We start from the raw sequence: 13599 nt of genomic DNA, 5'->3' as shown, positions 1-13599 counted from the left end.
TATTTGTTTCGAGGAAACTGAGAGGATGTGGCAAGTGTCAGACACAGTCTTAGTCATCGACCCCCTCTACAAGCGATTAATTGGCAGTCCGATTTGGAAAAGGAACAGGTGAGACGAATTGTGGACGATTATCTGCAGCTGGCAGCTGGAGTGTAGCTCTTGCTTTGCATCTGGTGATACTGCCCGACCTGTGGTGTTTGAGTTATTCAGAACTTACAGAAACCTTGCGTGCAATAGTCCACCTCTCTATCAATCTCTTTCTCACTTACACAGCAGTACTAAGTCCTATTGATGCCTGGTTGGGTTTGGGTGATTGATTAGCATGTATGGATATGATACACACCCTGCTGTCTATTTTTGTCACATCTTTTAAGTGTTTAATGTTTTGTCGAACTGCACAATAACCAAAAAGTAGTGACTTGCAGAAGGGTTTCTTCTACATTGTCAACTACTTTTGTTTTCTGATTAAATTAAGGGAACAAAAAAGAATTGTGTAATTGCAACCATAAAATAGAACAGATATAAATACACTGAAACAAGATCAACACATCTATTTTTACACCTATAGATGTCCTTTAATGACGTCGTTTAATCACCTCTTACTTTATAAAACCTACTGAACACACAAAGGAAGGCACATGTGTATTAATGGGGCATTCCAGCAGCAATCTAACAGCACCATAAATTACATTTTGTCATTAAAGAAAGTTGATTTAATAAAAAAATGACTGACTCATTTAATCCAACGAGTCATCTTATCCAAATAGAGGATTTTGTTCTATTTTTTTAGTGTGATGATGTCAACAGAAATTGTCAACAGAACCTTTGAATGTCAAAATAAAAACCATTCGGCACAGCCCTGGCTTCTCATCATAGCTTCATCCGTTGGGACAAAATGGGGACACAAGACCCCTTTCTGCCAATCAGCACAACACCACAGAGGCACGTTAGCCACCCTCACAACCTGCCTGACAAATTCAAGAACCCATACCTCGCATCAGTGAAGATAATTTATGACCATGAAGAGACATCCAATTACCACACTGACCTCTGCTAAGGAAATGGACTCAACCCCTACAACCCTCCTGTCAAGAGGACACGCAGGATCCACTGATATTAACAGATATGTGAAGAAACCGTTTGACATTTTGGCAAAGACACTTATTCACTTTCATCCTGAGAACTAGATCAGGAGACAGATACCACTCACGCACAGCCTGTCTCTCTTTAAAGGTAACATGATCTGCCAACCAGCACCTCTAAAGCTCACTAATTAACACAAAAACCAAAGTGTAAAAACTACAAGTTGTGCTAACTAGCTGCTGGCTGTAGCTTCATATACACCATGTGGACATGAAGGTGGTGTTAATCATCTCATTTAACTCTTGGCAAGAAAGCAAATAAGTTATATTCCCCCAAATGTCAAACTATTCCTTTAAAAATCTACATTCTGGCAACTTCCCCAGATGGACTCCTCATTGAGGAGGATAATCTTTTGACAGTTTGATGTAATGAGCATATGTCCGCACTCTATATACACATGTCTTCAAAGGAACCAGTAATATATGTTAATAATAAAACACACTTGCAATGATATGTGCATGTGTAGAAAAGTTAAACAAACGGGCTCACGGTTATTTTTATGGACCTGTGTTTATTCTGCCTGCATGTCTTCGACATGCTAAATTCCGAAAAGCAAATTTGCTCAGCTCTGATGACAACAGTGCTTCCACTTGGGGGGATTAGTCTGAGGCTCTCTCTTCGGTAAATACACACCATCATGAAAACAGCAGCAGTCTGAGACACCATCCAGACCTCACAGGTAAAAAATGTTTATATTTAGTCGAAGAAATGAAGAAAAAAAACCCCCCACATTAAAACACGACTGTGTGATGCAAGAGGGCTGCATGCACCTAAGCAGCCCTAAAGTAGCATGTCTTAATCTCAGCAACAAACAAACACCATTGGTCCAGCTACCTGTCCATCAGTCGAGCCCTCCAACTAGCTTCTGCATCCGTGACTACAACACCTGGTGACATCAAAGCCAGTTAATCTGCGGCACAATGCCAGAATCCCGGCTGATAACAAAAACGGACGCATCCAGAGGCTTAATTGAACCAGAACTCGCACACTTCAACCAACACACACTTGATTGTGTCTAGAAAGTTTGGATTAACACGATAATTCCCAGATAGCGGGCAAGACATTTTCTTAAATTGACAAGCTAGACTGCAGTCACATCACTCTGTAGCATGGGTGATTATATGTAACGTGGAGAGATGATGGGTGAGAGCTGAGGAAGCTTTGAATTCTGTGTAAAGACAACTTGAGCTCACTGGGCTGAACAACAGAGAGAGAACACATCACAAAGAGGTCTCAGTTCGGTCCGTTATGGGAGGCTGTCGTGTGTCCCATGAGATGGATAAGAGTCAGGGGTAAGAGTGGTAGCATTGTGGAGAGAGGGGCTTATACTCATAGTTATTAAGGTCAATCCACCTCGATGACTGTGAACACACCTCTCATTCCCCATGGAATTAACTGCTGAGGAAGTCACAATGAAGCCAGAGGTGCAGGTTTTAACTACACAAATTTCATATAAATGGGCCAGAATAATGAATTAGGTCTGTGTATCATGCAAAGAAACACCCAAAATACTGCAGACAGTAAGTAAAATATATATATAAAAAATAACAGCTGGTCTGTATGAGACACATTGATCCATCTGGATGTATCTTTCCGTCTGAAACTGTTAACAACCCACTCACTGACCACAACACTTGCTGCTGTCAGAGCGATCCCTTTTGTAATTCAGAGTCTTTTAGGAGTCTGTTGTGATTGCAGAGGCGGCATTGTTGCCTGAAGCTGACAAAATACTACAACTCAAACTTCTGCACATTTGTAAGTAACCAAACATTGGTCTGCAAATGCACTTACCACAATTGGCGCCATCATTGAAAAAGAAAAAACAATCCTGAAATTTGAAATCAAACAACTCCTTGAAAAGACTCCTGTCGGTTGTGTTAATTTGTAGTCCAACTGTGTCCTTTAAGGCTCTGAATGATTAATGTGTTGCAAATTTTTATTTTTGCAGCTTTGACCTCTGTGGCCAAAGTGAACCCAGAGAGGACGATAAGTCTGACCACACCAGCGTGTCTCAGAGGCTGAGGGATAATCCTGCAGTGTGCCACTTGAATAGCTTTAGAGGGGGAGGGTGCGAGCTAGGAAGAGGAGCAAAGAAGTGGATAAGACGAGACAGAAACAAAAAGTGGAGAGAGGAATGCTGATATGAAACTAATTATGATATCATATACTGGCAGGGTAGCAGTACACATATGTTTCTGTCTGCATGGGGACACATGCATTATAGTTTGTGTGGTGACAGAGAGGTTACAGATTTCATTACAAATGCACTATTGACACAAACAGCACTGCAGTACTGTGGCTTCAGATCACAGCAGCAACATGATTCAACTTAACACTGCCAGTACCTGATGAACATGAACGCTTTTAAGAGAGTTAAAGAGAACCCCTGAGCCAGGTGAGATAAATGTTCCTGACACAGTCAGATGGTCCACTGCTGGCAAGCCTTTCAAAGCACTGAATGGGAACCACAACAAACATGTAAGCTTGTTATGGTAAGAAGATTTCAGAGAGATGAACTAACTTTACTCCAGCACACGACCAGGCTCACTGTGTTCTGACTGATTAGACAACAGCAATTCAAAGAAGCTGCTGAACTAACTTAGTCATTTCTGTCTCTTTATTAATGTAATCATATACATGTAAAGGTCCAGTGTTAGGAGTTAGGGGGATATGTTGGCTGATATGGAAAATTATATAATAAATATATTTTCTTAGTGTGTAATCACCTGAAGGTAACAATCGTCGTGTCTTTGCTAGCTTAGAATAAGTCGTTTATAGGGCTGCCCTGTAATAGTCAACCAAATGTAAGTCGACCAGAAAGTTCATTAGTCTGCAAGATTTCATTGGTCGCTTAGTTGCAGAGAACAAACAAACAAACAACAGCTCCTGGAAGAAGATCAGCTCTGCACTCAGGATTTCAGGTACAGGCTATATGATGCTTGTTAAGGTTGCTTTGCAACATCAGACGCAACCTGCCGACGCGCTCTTGAAAGCTGGCACAAAAAGGGCATAAGAGTAGCACCCAGAGCCTGACCTCACGTTTTCCAGGCGGTTAAAGACGCAGCATGTGTACGGCCCCTAATTTCCAGGGCTGGTACCTGCAGTTATTCCACAGGCTAGTCAATAAAGTGTGGGATCATTTTGAGAAGGTGAAGGATGAACCCAAGGTGATATATAAACTCACCTTCATTGGTCGACTACAAACATGACGTATCATCTGAAACATGGAAGTAGCTACATGCCCATTAGCCACTTAGCACAATCATTACTGCTTTGCTGACAGTGTCATTAACAGGCTGTTTGTTTTGGAGAGGAAGAGACCTCTGCAGATAATTAGACTCCTGGTAAAAACTTTCCAATGTCTGGACCAGAAATAAGGTGAGCAGACACTGGCAGGTGCTGGGCTAGCATGACGTAAGAGAAACACTGGTTTGTAACGTGAAACTGCTTTATTTAGTGCTTTGTACCGGTTTAGTCACCGGGAACGTTTGTTTTGGAGAGGAGGAGACCTCTGTGGATAATCTGGCTCCTGGTTAAAACCTCCTGAGCAATGAACACTGAAGGCATTCTAACCGAGACAAGTTTCAGCAGGTTGCAATCTGAAATCCTCCCCACTAGGTGCCACTAAAACCTCCTAAATCTTACACGCTGTTCCTTTAAAATCTATGTAGCATGTCAAACATTTTATTAAGTAACTCTACTAAAAGTCCTCAGTTCATATTTAGATGTACAGTTGGTTTACGATGCATTGTGGTTGTTTGTGGATGCTGTTTGATAAGCACAGCATGTCCTTCTCCTCTACTGACTGAGTAAAAGAGGACACACAAGGGGAAAGACAGAGACCCTTTCATTGAGATACAAGCAAGGAGAGAGTGACAGAGAGAAACCGAGCGAGACAACAGCGGCAGGGAGGAGAAAGGGAGACGAGATGAAGATTGAGATGGAGGCAGGCCAGGGAAGGACGTGACAGGAGAGAGGTAAGGGAGGGATGGAGGCTGGGAGGAGGTACAGGCGGCAAACTGAGGACGAAGCCTGGAGCTGCTCAGACAGCCAGACCGTTCCTGAGCAGAATAGAGAGAGCCATGGGGCCAGAACGGCAGCTGAACACATCAGGACAGAGATGTGATTCATCTCACGGTGCAGCGCGGAATAAGCAGGCTGTTGGATGTTGCCAGGAGACAGAGCTGCCTTGTGCAGACTTCACACACGCCGTAGCAGCCCAGGCTGTCATTAAGCCGACCACGTGACTGACGCTTTAGACAGCAGCAAGATGCTGGTTGGGTGATGCAGTGTCAGCTGTCCATTCCCACAGCCCGAGTATGTCCATGCACCAACACACACACACACACAAGAGAGGAACTTCAAGTGTGAGTGTAAAATATAGAAGAATAGAGTACTGAAGAGGAGACACTCATTCAAAAAAGATGCATCAAGCTGAGCCAGATAAAAGAGCATGGATAGAGATGGAGGGGAAGTGAAGGAAAACCAGTGAGGGCGGAGGGTGAGGGCGGTCTTGTGTTGTATTTATCAGCTGAATGTGTAGTGCCGTGAGCTTTTTTCTCTGCTTGCTGGGGCATGGAATAGGAGAGTCAAACCTGAACTGATCTGTTGATCCAAATAGGGAGTCTGCAAAACATTTTGGAGAAAATAAAAACTCATCTCCTCTTTCCTGTATCAGCTAACTACTAGCCTAGACAACAGAGGAAAGCCCCTGAAACAGATGTATATACATATGTAGACAAATCATTTTTAGTTTATTAGTTAAAGGGGAGGTAATACGCTTATTTTCAGGTTCATACTTGTATTTTGGGTTTCTAGTAGAAATACATTTACATGCTTACATGTTCAAAAAACACTTTATTTTCCTCATTCTGTCTGTGCAGGAACACCTGTATTCACCCTCTGTCTGAAACATTTTAGCACCTGTCTCTGTTAGTCCCGCCCTACTGTGTTTTGATTGGCTAGTATTAACCATGACCTCTTTGCCTAACCCTAAAGCCCTGTTTCCACCAAACACTTTCAATATGGTACCTTTGGAGCCAAAAGTAACCCTTCAGACATGGTACCCAGACCCCAGTGTTTCCACCACAAACAGTACTCTTAAATGTGGGCGGGGTTGTTGTCATTCACTGCTCCGTCCAGCATTCTCTGTATTTCCTCATTACCAGTGACACAGATGGAAGTCTGCACCTCGATTATCGTCCACAGAACGAGGCTGCATGCTGACATTTTCAGAACAAAATAAAACAGTCTGCAGTGAGAGTCTCTCTCCATAGGGTTTTTAAAAATGGCAGATTTGTGCATTTAGTCCTTCTAAGGCAAGCATGGGGGTTTAGTGTTGCCGGAGGCCACAGGAACAACACTCTGTAACACTTTTTCTTCTCCAAGTGAGGATTAGAATATCTGCGGTTCAAATAACCCTGTCAAAATTAATATGCAAAACGCCTGAAGATCCATTCTTTATTAAAAGTATATGTCATCCAAGAGAGACAATAAAAACTCATGGTCAAAGTTGTCACAGTGAAATTTAAGATGCGCTGACCGATTCATGCCGTCAGCTTATGCATTGAGTATCATTACAAGTTAACGTTCCACCTTAAAAGTTGCCGGCAGTCGGCCCACTGAATTGTTATTTTTTCCCCCGACTCCAGCTGCTGTGAGAGGCAGCAAAACATCCTTTCATTTTATAGTTACAGTTTACTAATAAAACTCTCCACAGTATGAACAGTGGTTACATGAGCCTCAAAACCAGCCACAACTCAGCCCTGAGCAGAGTGACCGTCCTCTATTAACCAATCAGTCTGCAGTGTTCACAGCTCCACCTTTTAGTACCAGATCTGTGTGCTAGGTACCCCAACAGAAGGGCGACCAAACATGGGGACGGTACGAGCGGTTCCATTGGTACCATCCACAACTTTTCACAGTGGAAACGGGAAAAAAGTGTACTGTACTTAACTGAACTGCTCAGTGGAAATGGAGCATAAACACCTCTCAACGTGATGTGTGAAGATGACAAGTACTAGCCAATCACAGTACAGCAAGGCAGGACTAGGCGCATCACAGGGAATGACTCTGATGGAAAATGGCGGCACTTTCTACCACTAAAATTGGCAATAAAATGTCATAAACTAGTGATACTCAACTTGCAGCTTGTGTGTAACATTTGGCTCACAACACGTCTCCCGCCATGGTCTCCTGTATTCCTGTACTAAAGGAAAATCTTAACAGCAGGAATATGACCTGAAGTTGGGGAGAAATTTACAACACTGGCAACCAAGATAACATGTTTACCTGAAGTTAGCATGTAGCTACATGTAGCAGTATAAGCTACATATTGTAAACACTTGCAGTGGCATGCCTGGAGCAGATGACCATATAAAAAAAGTCTTACACAAGCTGACGTCAGCTTGTCTCAAATGCAGAAAAAACACAGGAAACAGAGTATTTAGAACTGTCTGAAGTCTGAGGTCTTTGCTCACAAGGATTACTCTTACATACATTTATCTCATTATTTGAAACCTTGGCCACATGTAATGTAAACATCTGACATTATAACATTATACAAATTACAGAAAATAAGAAAAAGCATTATAGCTCCCCTTTAAGAAACTCTACCATGAGCATAACTGATGAGAGCACAGAGGATTAATGTGCTACACATGGTTTTCCAACATAGGAAACTACTCAATATAGACAATAAGTACAAGTAAGTAAAAACTGTACTTTATCACAGTACTTGAGTACATTAAGTTAGTTACATTCTACCACTGCAGACAGAAATGCATGAGGATGGTACTCTTATAACCTGTGGCAACATGTCACTTTCAATTAGTCTCCAACACAAAACTCATCAGACATTCTGCAGATGAATATGTCTTCGTAACAACAGAACAGCCACTGATCAAACACACGTTTCAGACTGATTTATAATGCCAGGTATTTTAACAGAGAGACCCCGTCCAAAGAGGCCTTTTCTGTGCCAGCTAGCAGTGTGGTTCATGATTTCAAGCAAACAAGCGCAGGATGACTCAGCTATCTGATTATGAATGCCTCCAGAGGTGCTCCGGGTGGCTGCACAAGAATCAAGTTTCTGCATCATTGTTTGTTTCTTGCATGTGTGTTGGGTGGAGGGGGTGGGGGGGTTCTTTCCTGTTGCCTATTTTCAATCAATATCTACGCTGTGTGACTGTGTGAGTTAGCCAGGTGTGCTAATGCTCAGCTCCAAGAACAACAGACCACACATCAGCACTGGGATGTAAACAACAAAAAAGACATTAATATTATATTTCATTGATTTCTGTAGGGAAATGTTTCTCTTCCTCCACCCCACAGGGAGGTCAGAGGTCATGGTCGGCTACAGGTCACATGGAGCTGGTGGGGACTGCTGCCTGTCATGTGACAGCCCATAAAACAGTTTGTACGCTGTTTCAATCTCCGATATCTGGTCTGATACAAGGACTCTTCAATGTCACCAGAGCAGTGAGGTAATGACCTGGCACTAAGACATGGTATTATAGAATACGTGCTGCTTATTGAATGAAAACATGTATGTGCAATATTTTTATAAAACTGAAATAAAAATCAACTCAATGAAAGAAACTAGTCAAGTTCATTTGTTAAGCAGTTTATCAAAAATAATTTATCATATTAATTGAATGCCTCTTAAACGGAATTAGCAAAATCAAATTAATAAATAACCCTAAAAGATAATAAAAAGAAAAATCTTACAAGGGAGGAAAAGAGAACAATTGTTACCTCCTACCAGAACATCTGAGTATGTTGTAGCTGCCAGGACAAGATAATAATAGATCAAATGGACACTGAAAATCAGATAGTGAAATTAATAAAAGATATCGACCTGACTACCAGAAAAAACTGTAAAACTGGATATGTTACATTAGCATGTTGTTATGTAACAGATACATTTCTATGTTTTAAGAATGCTGTGGTTAAGGTGTGGTTGGTTTATGCATAAAAACCACTTGGTTATGGTTTGGAAAAGATGATGTTGTGGCTTATAATACCCAGTTTTGGGGGCAGAATCCCAGCTGGAAATGCAGTGATGTCTCAGTACAAACCAACCACTTTTTGTGCCGTTAACCCCGCTGGATAAACAGTGCTGGGTCACTACAAAACACCTGTGTTTGGTGTCTAAAAAGCAGCTGGAAAACACAGCGAATACTTGCTACATCACAGCCGGTTTGGTTGTTTGTTGGTCTCAACAGTGGTCTGCAGCTTGGCAGGCGTCTTATATGTGTCACGGCATCCACCAGCCAAACCATCTCCGAATGACAAAGTCAGCTCATTAACTACGCCACTCTAGAAACGTTAATATGATCCGTATCCATCCATTCATCCACTTTCATCCACCTATCCAGGGCCGGGTCGTGAAGCAGCACCCCCCAAGGTGTTGTCAAGCCAGATGAGATATGTAATCCTCTAGCATGTCTTGAGTCTACCACGGGGCCTCCTACCAGTAGAACAAGTCCGGAACACCTCTATCAGGAGGCGCCCAGGAGGATCCTGATCAGATGCCCAAACCACCTCGACTGACTCCTTTGGACACGAAGAAGCAGCGGCTCTACTCCGAGCTCCCTCTGGATGATAATAGGATAATGCAATTGGTATTCATGGTTTGCAGAAACGTACAATGCCAACAGAGAGTCATAACAATGACTTTGGTTTAAGACCTCAGAGAGATGGAGAACTGTGTGGGCATTAAATACAATAACATGAAAATAAAACAGCCAACCCACACGATCCATTCAGGAACGATCACTGAACTAGAGTCTGCACAGCCATGCCAGCGGCTCTGTGAGGCTGTAATGAGCTACATGTTAACATCAGCACAGTAACATGCTCACAACGACACAATGTTAACTTGCTAATTTGTTAAGTTATTAACATTTGCTAATTAGCACAAGCACAAAGCACAGTTTACGTTGATTGGGATGTTTGAAGTTTTGTACTTTGATGATGGTGCAGGATGAAAAGTTATAGAATCGCCAAAGTCATTACAATTCATCCTGAGTGGGGCATAATTATCTGCACCAAACGTCATGGAAATACATCCAATAGTTTTGGAGATATTTTAGTTTGGACCCAAGTGGAGGACGAGCCAACATCACCATGCCAAGAGTCACACAGCTGGCATAACTACAGACTAAAATACTGAGTGTCGAGTGATACTCCTGAGACACAGAGTCATAAAACTTCCTTTACTATAACCTCAATTGTCTTGTTGCACAAGGAAGATTTCATTTTAATATGCCACAGTAAATTTTAATACACCTCTACACCTTCAACACCTCTAACAAAACAATGTAATGACATTATTTAATAGTAATACCTGCTTTAACTACCAGCAAGAGGCTGTAAAATGCCTACTAGGAATTAAATGAGCCCCTCAGCCAGATCAATCAACGAGCTATTGTCGTGCTGACATGACTCACTGTCTCTCTAACCTTGTTTACGACTATTACTACAAACTAAACACTGTGCAGAAATAACCTGAAGCATCACTGTCCATAGCTAGACAGCAGATTTATTGAGAGTATGTGATTTCCAAGACAGCTGTCAGAAGCAAAAAACAGTGATAGGCCAGTGGATGGCATGTGCTCATCCAATCATGTCTATGAAGGGTTCACCTCATAGTGAAAGAGTATTTATTATCTAATATACAGCCTACTTGGAAAGTTAAGTTCCTGTGAAGTAAAGACAGAGGTGTTATATGGTTTCAGTTGTCGAGGGATCCACAGTTAAACGCTCTAGTTTATCTCTGCTTAGACAAAGTTAGATTATTGACTGCTGGAGCATTTCCAACTCTTGGATGGGCATGCAACTCCCAGTTGAACCACCAGTACGAGCTACTAACAAAGGCATTATAAAATCTAGTTCAAAGACAAAAGTCGAAGATACCAAGACTGATTAGATTAAAAGTTCATGACATAATTACAAATCCCAAGTAGCATAGCAGAGAGAAACAGCCAAACGTGGAGCCTTAATTTCTGTCCTGCTCTGCCAGTAGAAATTGGTACATTCGTTGAGCAGCTTTGATCAATTCAGTATCCATTTCTGGGTCATTTTTGGATCAGTTCAGCCACTATGTACTCTGAATGGTATCTCAACAACTATTGAAAGGACGACCCAGAAAGTTTGTAATTTCTGTAATTAAAATTTTGACTTTTTCTCCAGCGCCAACATGCAGTTTGATATTTGAGTAAGGTGTGATGTAGCTGGGATGTGAGCTGTGCTTGACATCTTGTCCTGCCTGAACTAATGCTATGCTCAATAAACACAGTCTTATATTCAATTCAGAGTATTGACGATCACATTTACTGAGCATTGCTGCTGACACTTTTCTGTTTAGAGCAGCACAGAATATTATGGCATGGATTAAATGCAGCAGATTTGTCAGCTTAACATGTATTCTGTGAACTCTACTCCAACATAGTATAAGAAAAATTGGTTTCAAGATTAGTAGTGTTGTTTACACCAAATTCCTACCTTAACTATGATATGGAACTTAACAATAGTAACATTGGACATTTTTTGCCTCTATTTTAGGTGGCAGGAGTGAAAATCAGTGAAAATTATGGTTTCAGGATGATAAGAACATTGGAGAATAATTAGATACAAAATAGGATGCTGGCTTGACAAGATGATTTTTCTCCTTGACAACTACCATGTTTTCCCAAATGATGTACTAATTTGTAGGCATACTATTTTCTCAAATGGCTTAAAAAATACTGCAAATAGAAAACGTAAATTGGAAAAATATTTTTGCAGGGAGCATGGACCCAGACCCCGCCAGCTTTTGGCTGATTCCTGAATGTTTACAATGTCTGGCTCTACCCTTGATGTAAACCTAGTTCCCAGGGATGGAAATTAGCACCAGCCACCAGCCAAATGCTAGTAAAACCACTAACTGTGGCAGGTGGACAAAAAAAGTTAATTTCCAACCCTGCTAGTTCCCATCAGCCTCAGCTGTACGTACTCATCAGCTCAATGTTATCATGCTAATATGCTAAACTGAGATTCTAAACATGGCAAACATTATACCTGCTTAACATCAACATGTTAGCATTGCCACCGTGACCATGTTAACATTAGCATTCAGCTCAAAACACCCCTGTGACTAAGTACAGCCTCACAGAACCACAAGCATGGCTGTAGACTGTCTTATTTTGAAAATTCAACATAACAAACTGATTGAAAATAGCATGATATATTGAAAAAATTAACTGCTGAACCATAAAACTATCCCGGAGACACTTGTATTTCTTGGAGTGATTTGAATTTGTACTTGTACCTACCCTATTGAACCACCCATGCCAGACACTTAGTGTGGCTATGTACCAAAAATCCCTCTTTAAACAGAGAGATCCCAGACAGCAGGAAACAAGCAGTGGGACTGAGACAGAGACAGAAAGAGACTACTAAATGGATGCCGACTGGATCCACCTCCAAATCTGGCTGATGTGCGGGCACATACATTTTGGGCAGCACCTATAAACACATACACACTTGCGACTGATTTGCGATTTAACACGGTGTCCCGCGCGCTGCTGCAGTGGTTATGTAACTATCAAGCCTCTTGCCACAAGCCTCCTGGTGACAGTGTGGTGAAGACAGGGGGAAAAAACGGCTGGGGGAGGGCAGAGAGGGACGGACAAGAGAGGCAGAGCAGAGTGGAGGAGGGGGAGACAGACATATTGTGATGGGTGGTGATGAAGGAATGAACTGCAGACATGCAGCAGCAGCTGTGAGATGGAGCAGAAAGGATGGAGGCTCTGGTTCCAGTCCCGTTTTTCCTGATGTCCAGGCAGAAAGAGGGAGCAGAGGAAGGGAGGGAGTAAATGAGCAAGGCAACAGTCAATCTGGGAATGCTGCTTTTTCTGCCTTCTTACCATTTAGCTGCCTGATGCTGCACTGAATACTGATGGGCTGCCTTCAAATGCACCACCTCTACATGTGTGTACGTGAATTCAAGAGAAGGGAGGAGAGTAGGAGGTGGTTATTGGAAAGGAGAGAGTGCTATACATTAACAATGAGGGGATATATCTCAAATTATTCTAAACAAAGTAAGGAAGATCTCCATTTTAGAAATAGGTTTTTACGTATGGCTGCCCCTAACAGCAGAACTCAATAAGGTTATTTCCTTTTTAAGCAAAACAGCCCAGAGGCTTGTTACTGACAGCCTTGGGTTCGCTTTCTGAAGTAATGGCTACACAAGCAACTGCTAAATGAAATCTTTTTTATGCTGACCATGAAAATCAGTTGGAAACTTGATATGCCTGATGATAAAAATGTATTTTTGTTTTTGTTTGTACATGAGAGGGAAGAGAAGAGGAGCTGCTCCACTATCAGCTGCCTTCACACTGTTTTGATGAAAAAAAGATTCAATACAACAAAAAAGGAGCTAAGAGTTCACCATCACCATCTTGGTTTAGCATG

General features: G+C 41.9%; 1 protein-coding gene across 3 annotated transcripts in view; it reads right to left on the bottom strand.

Moving 5' to 3' along the window:
* pacsin1a (protein kinase C and casein kinase substrate in neurons 1a) overlaps positions 1-13599 on the bottom strand; it is a 57484-nt gene that overhangs the window by 26756 nt on the left and 17129 nt on the right. The window contains exon 1 of one of the 3 annotated variants that reach the window (XM_033629674.2): positions 2935-3075. The exons of the other annotated variants lie outside the window; for them this stretch is intronic. The gene's annotated coding sequence lies outside the window, so the exon portion shown is untranslated. Of the gene's footprint in view, positions 1-2934; positions 3076-13599 lie in introns of those variants that run through there. 3 annotated transcript variants of the gene reach the window in all.

Source organism: Epinephelus lanceolatus, chromosome 8 (genome assembly GCF_041903045.1).
Source record: "Epinephelus lanceolatus isolate andai-2023 chromosome 8, ASM4190304v1, whole genome shotgun sequence".
NCBI lineage: Eukaryota > Metazoa > Chordata > Actinopteri > Perciformes > Serranidae > Epinephelus > Epinephelus lanceolatus.
This window is presented reverse-complemented; position numbering and strand designations above follow the sequence as displayed.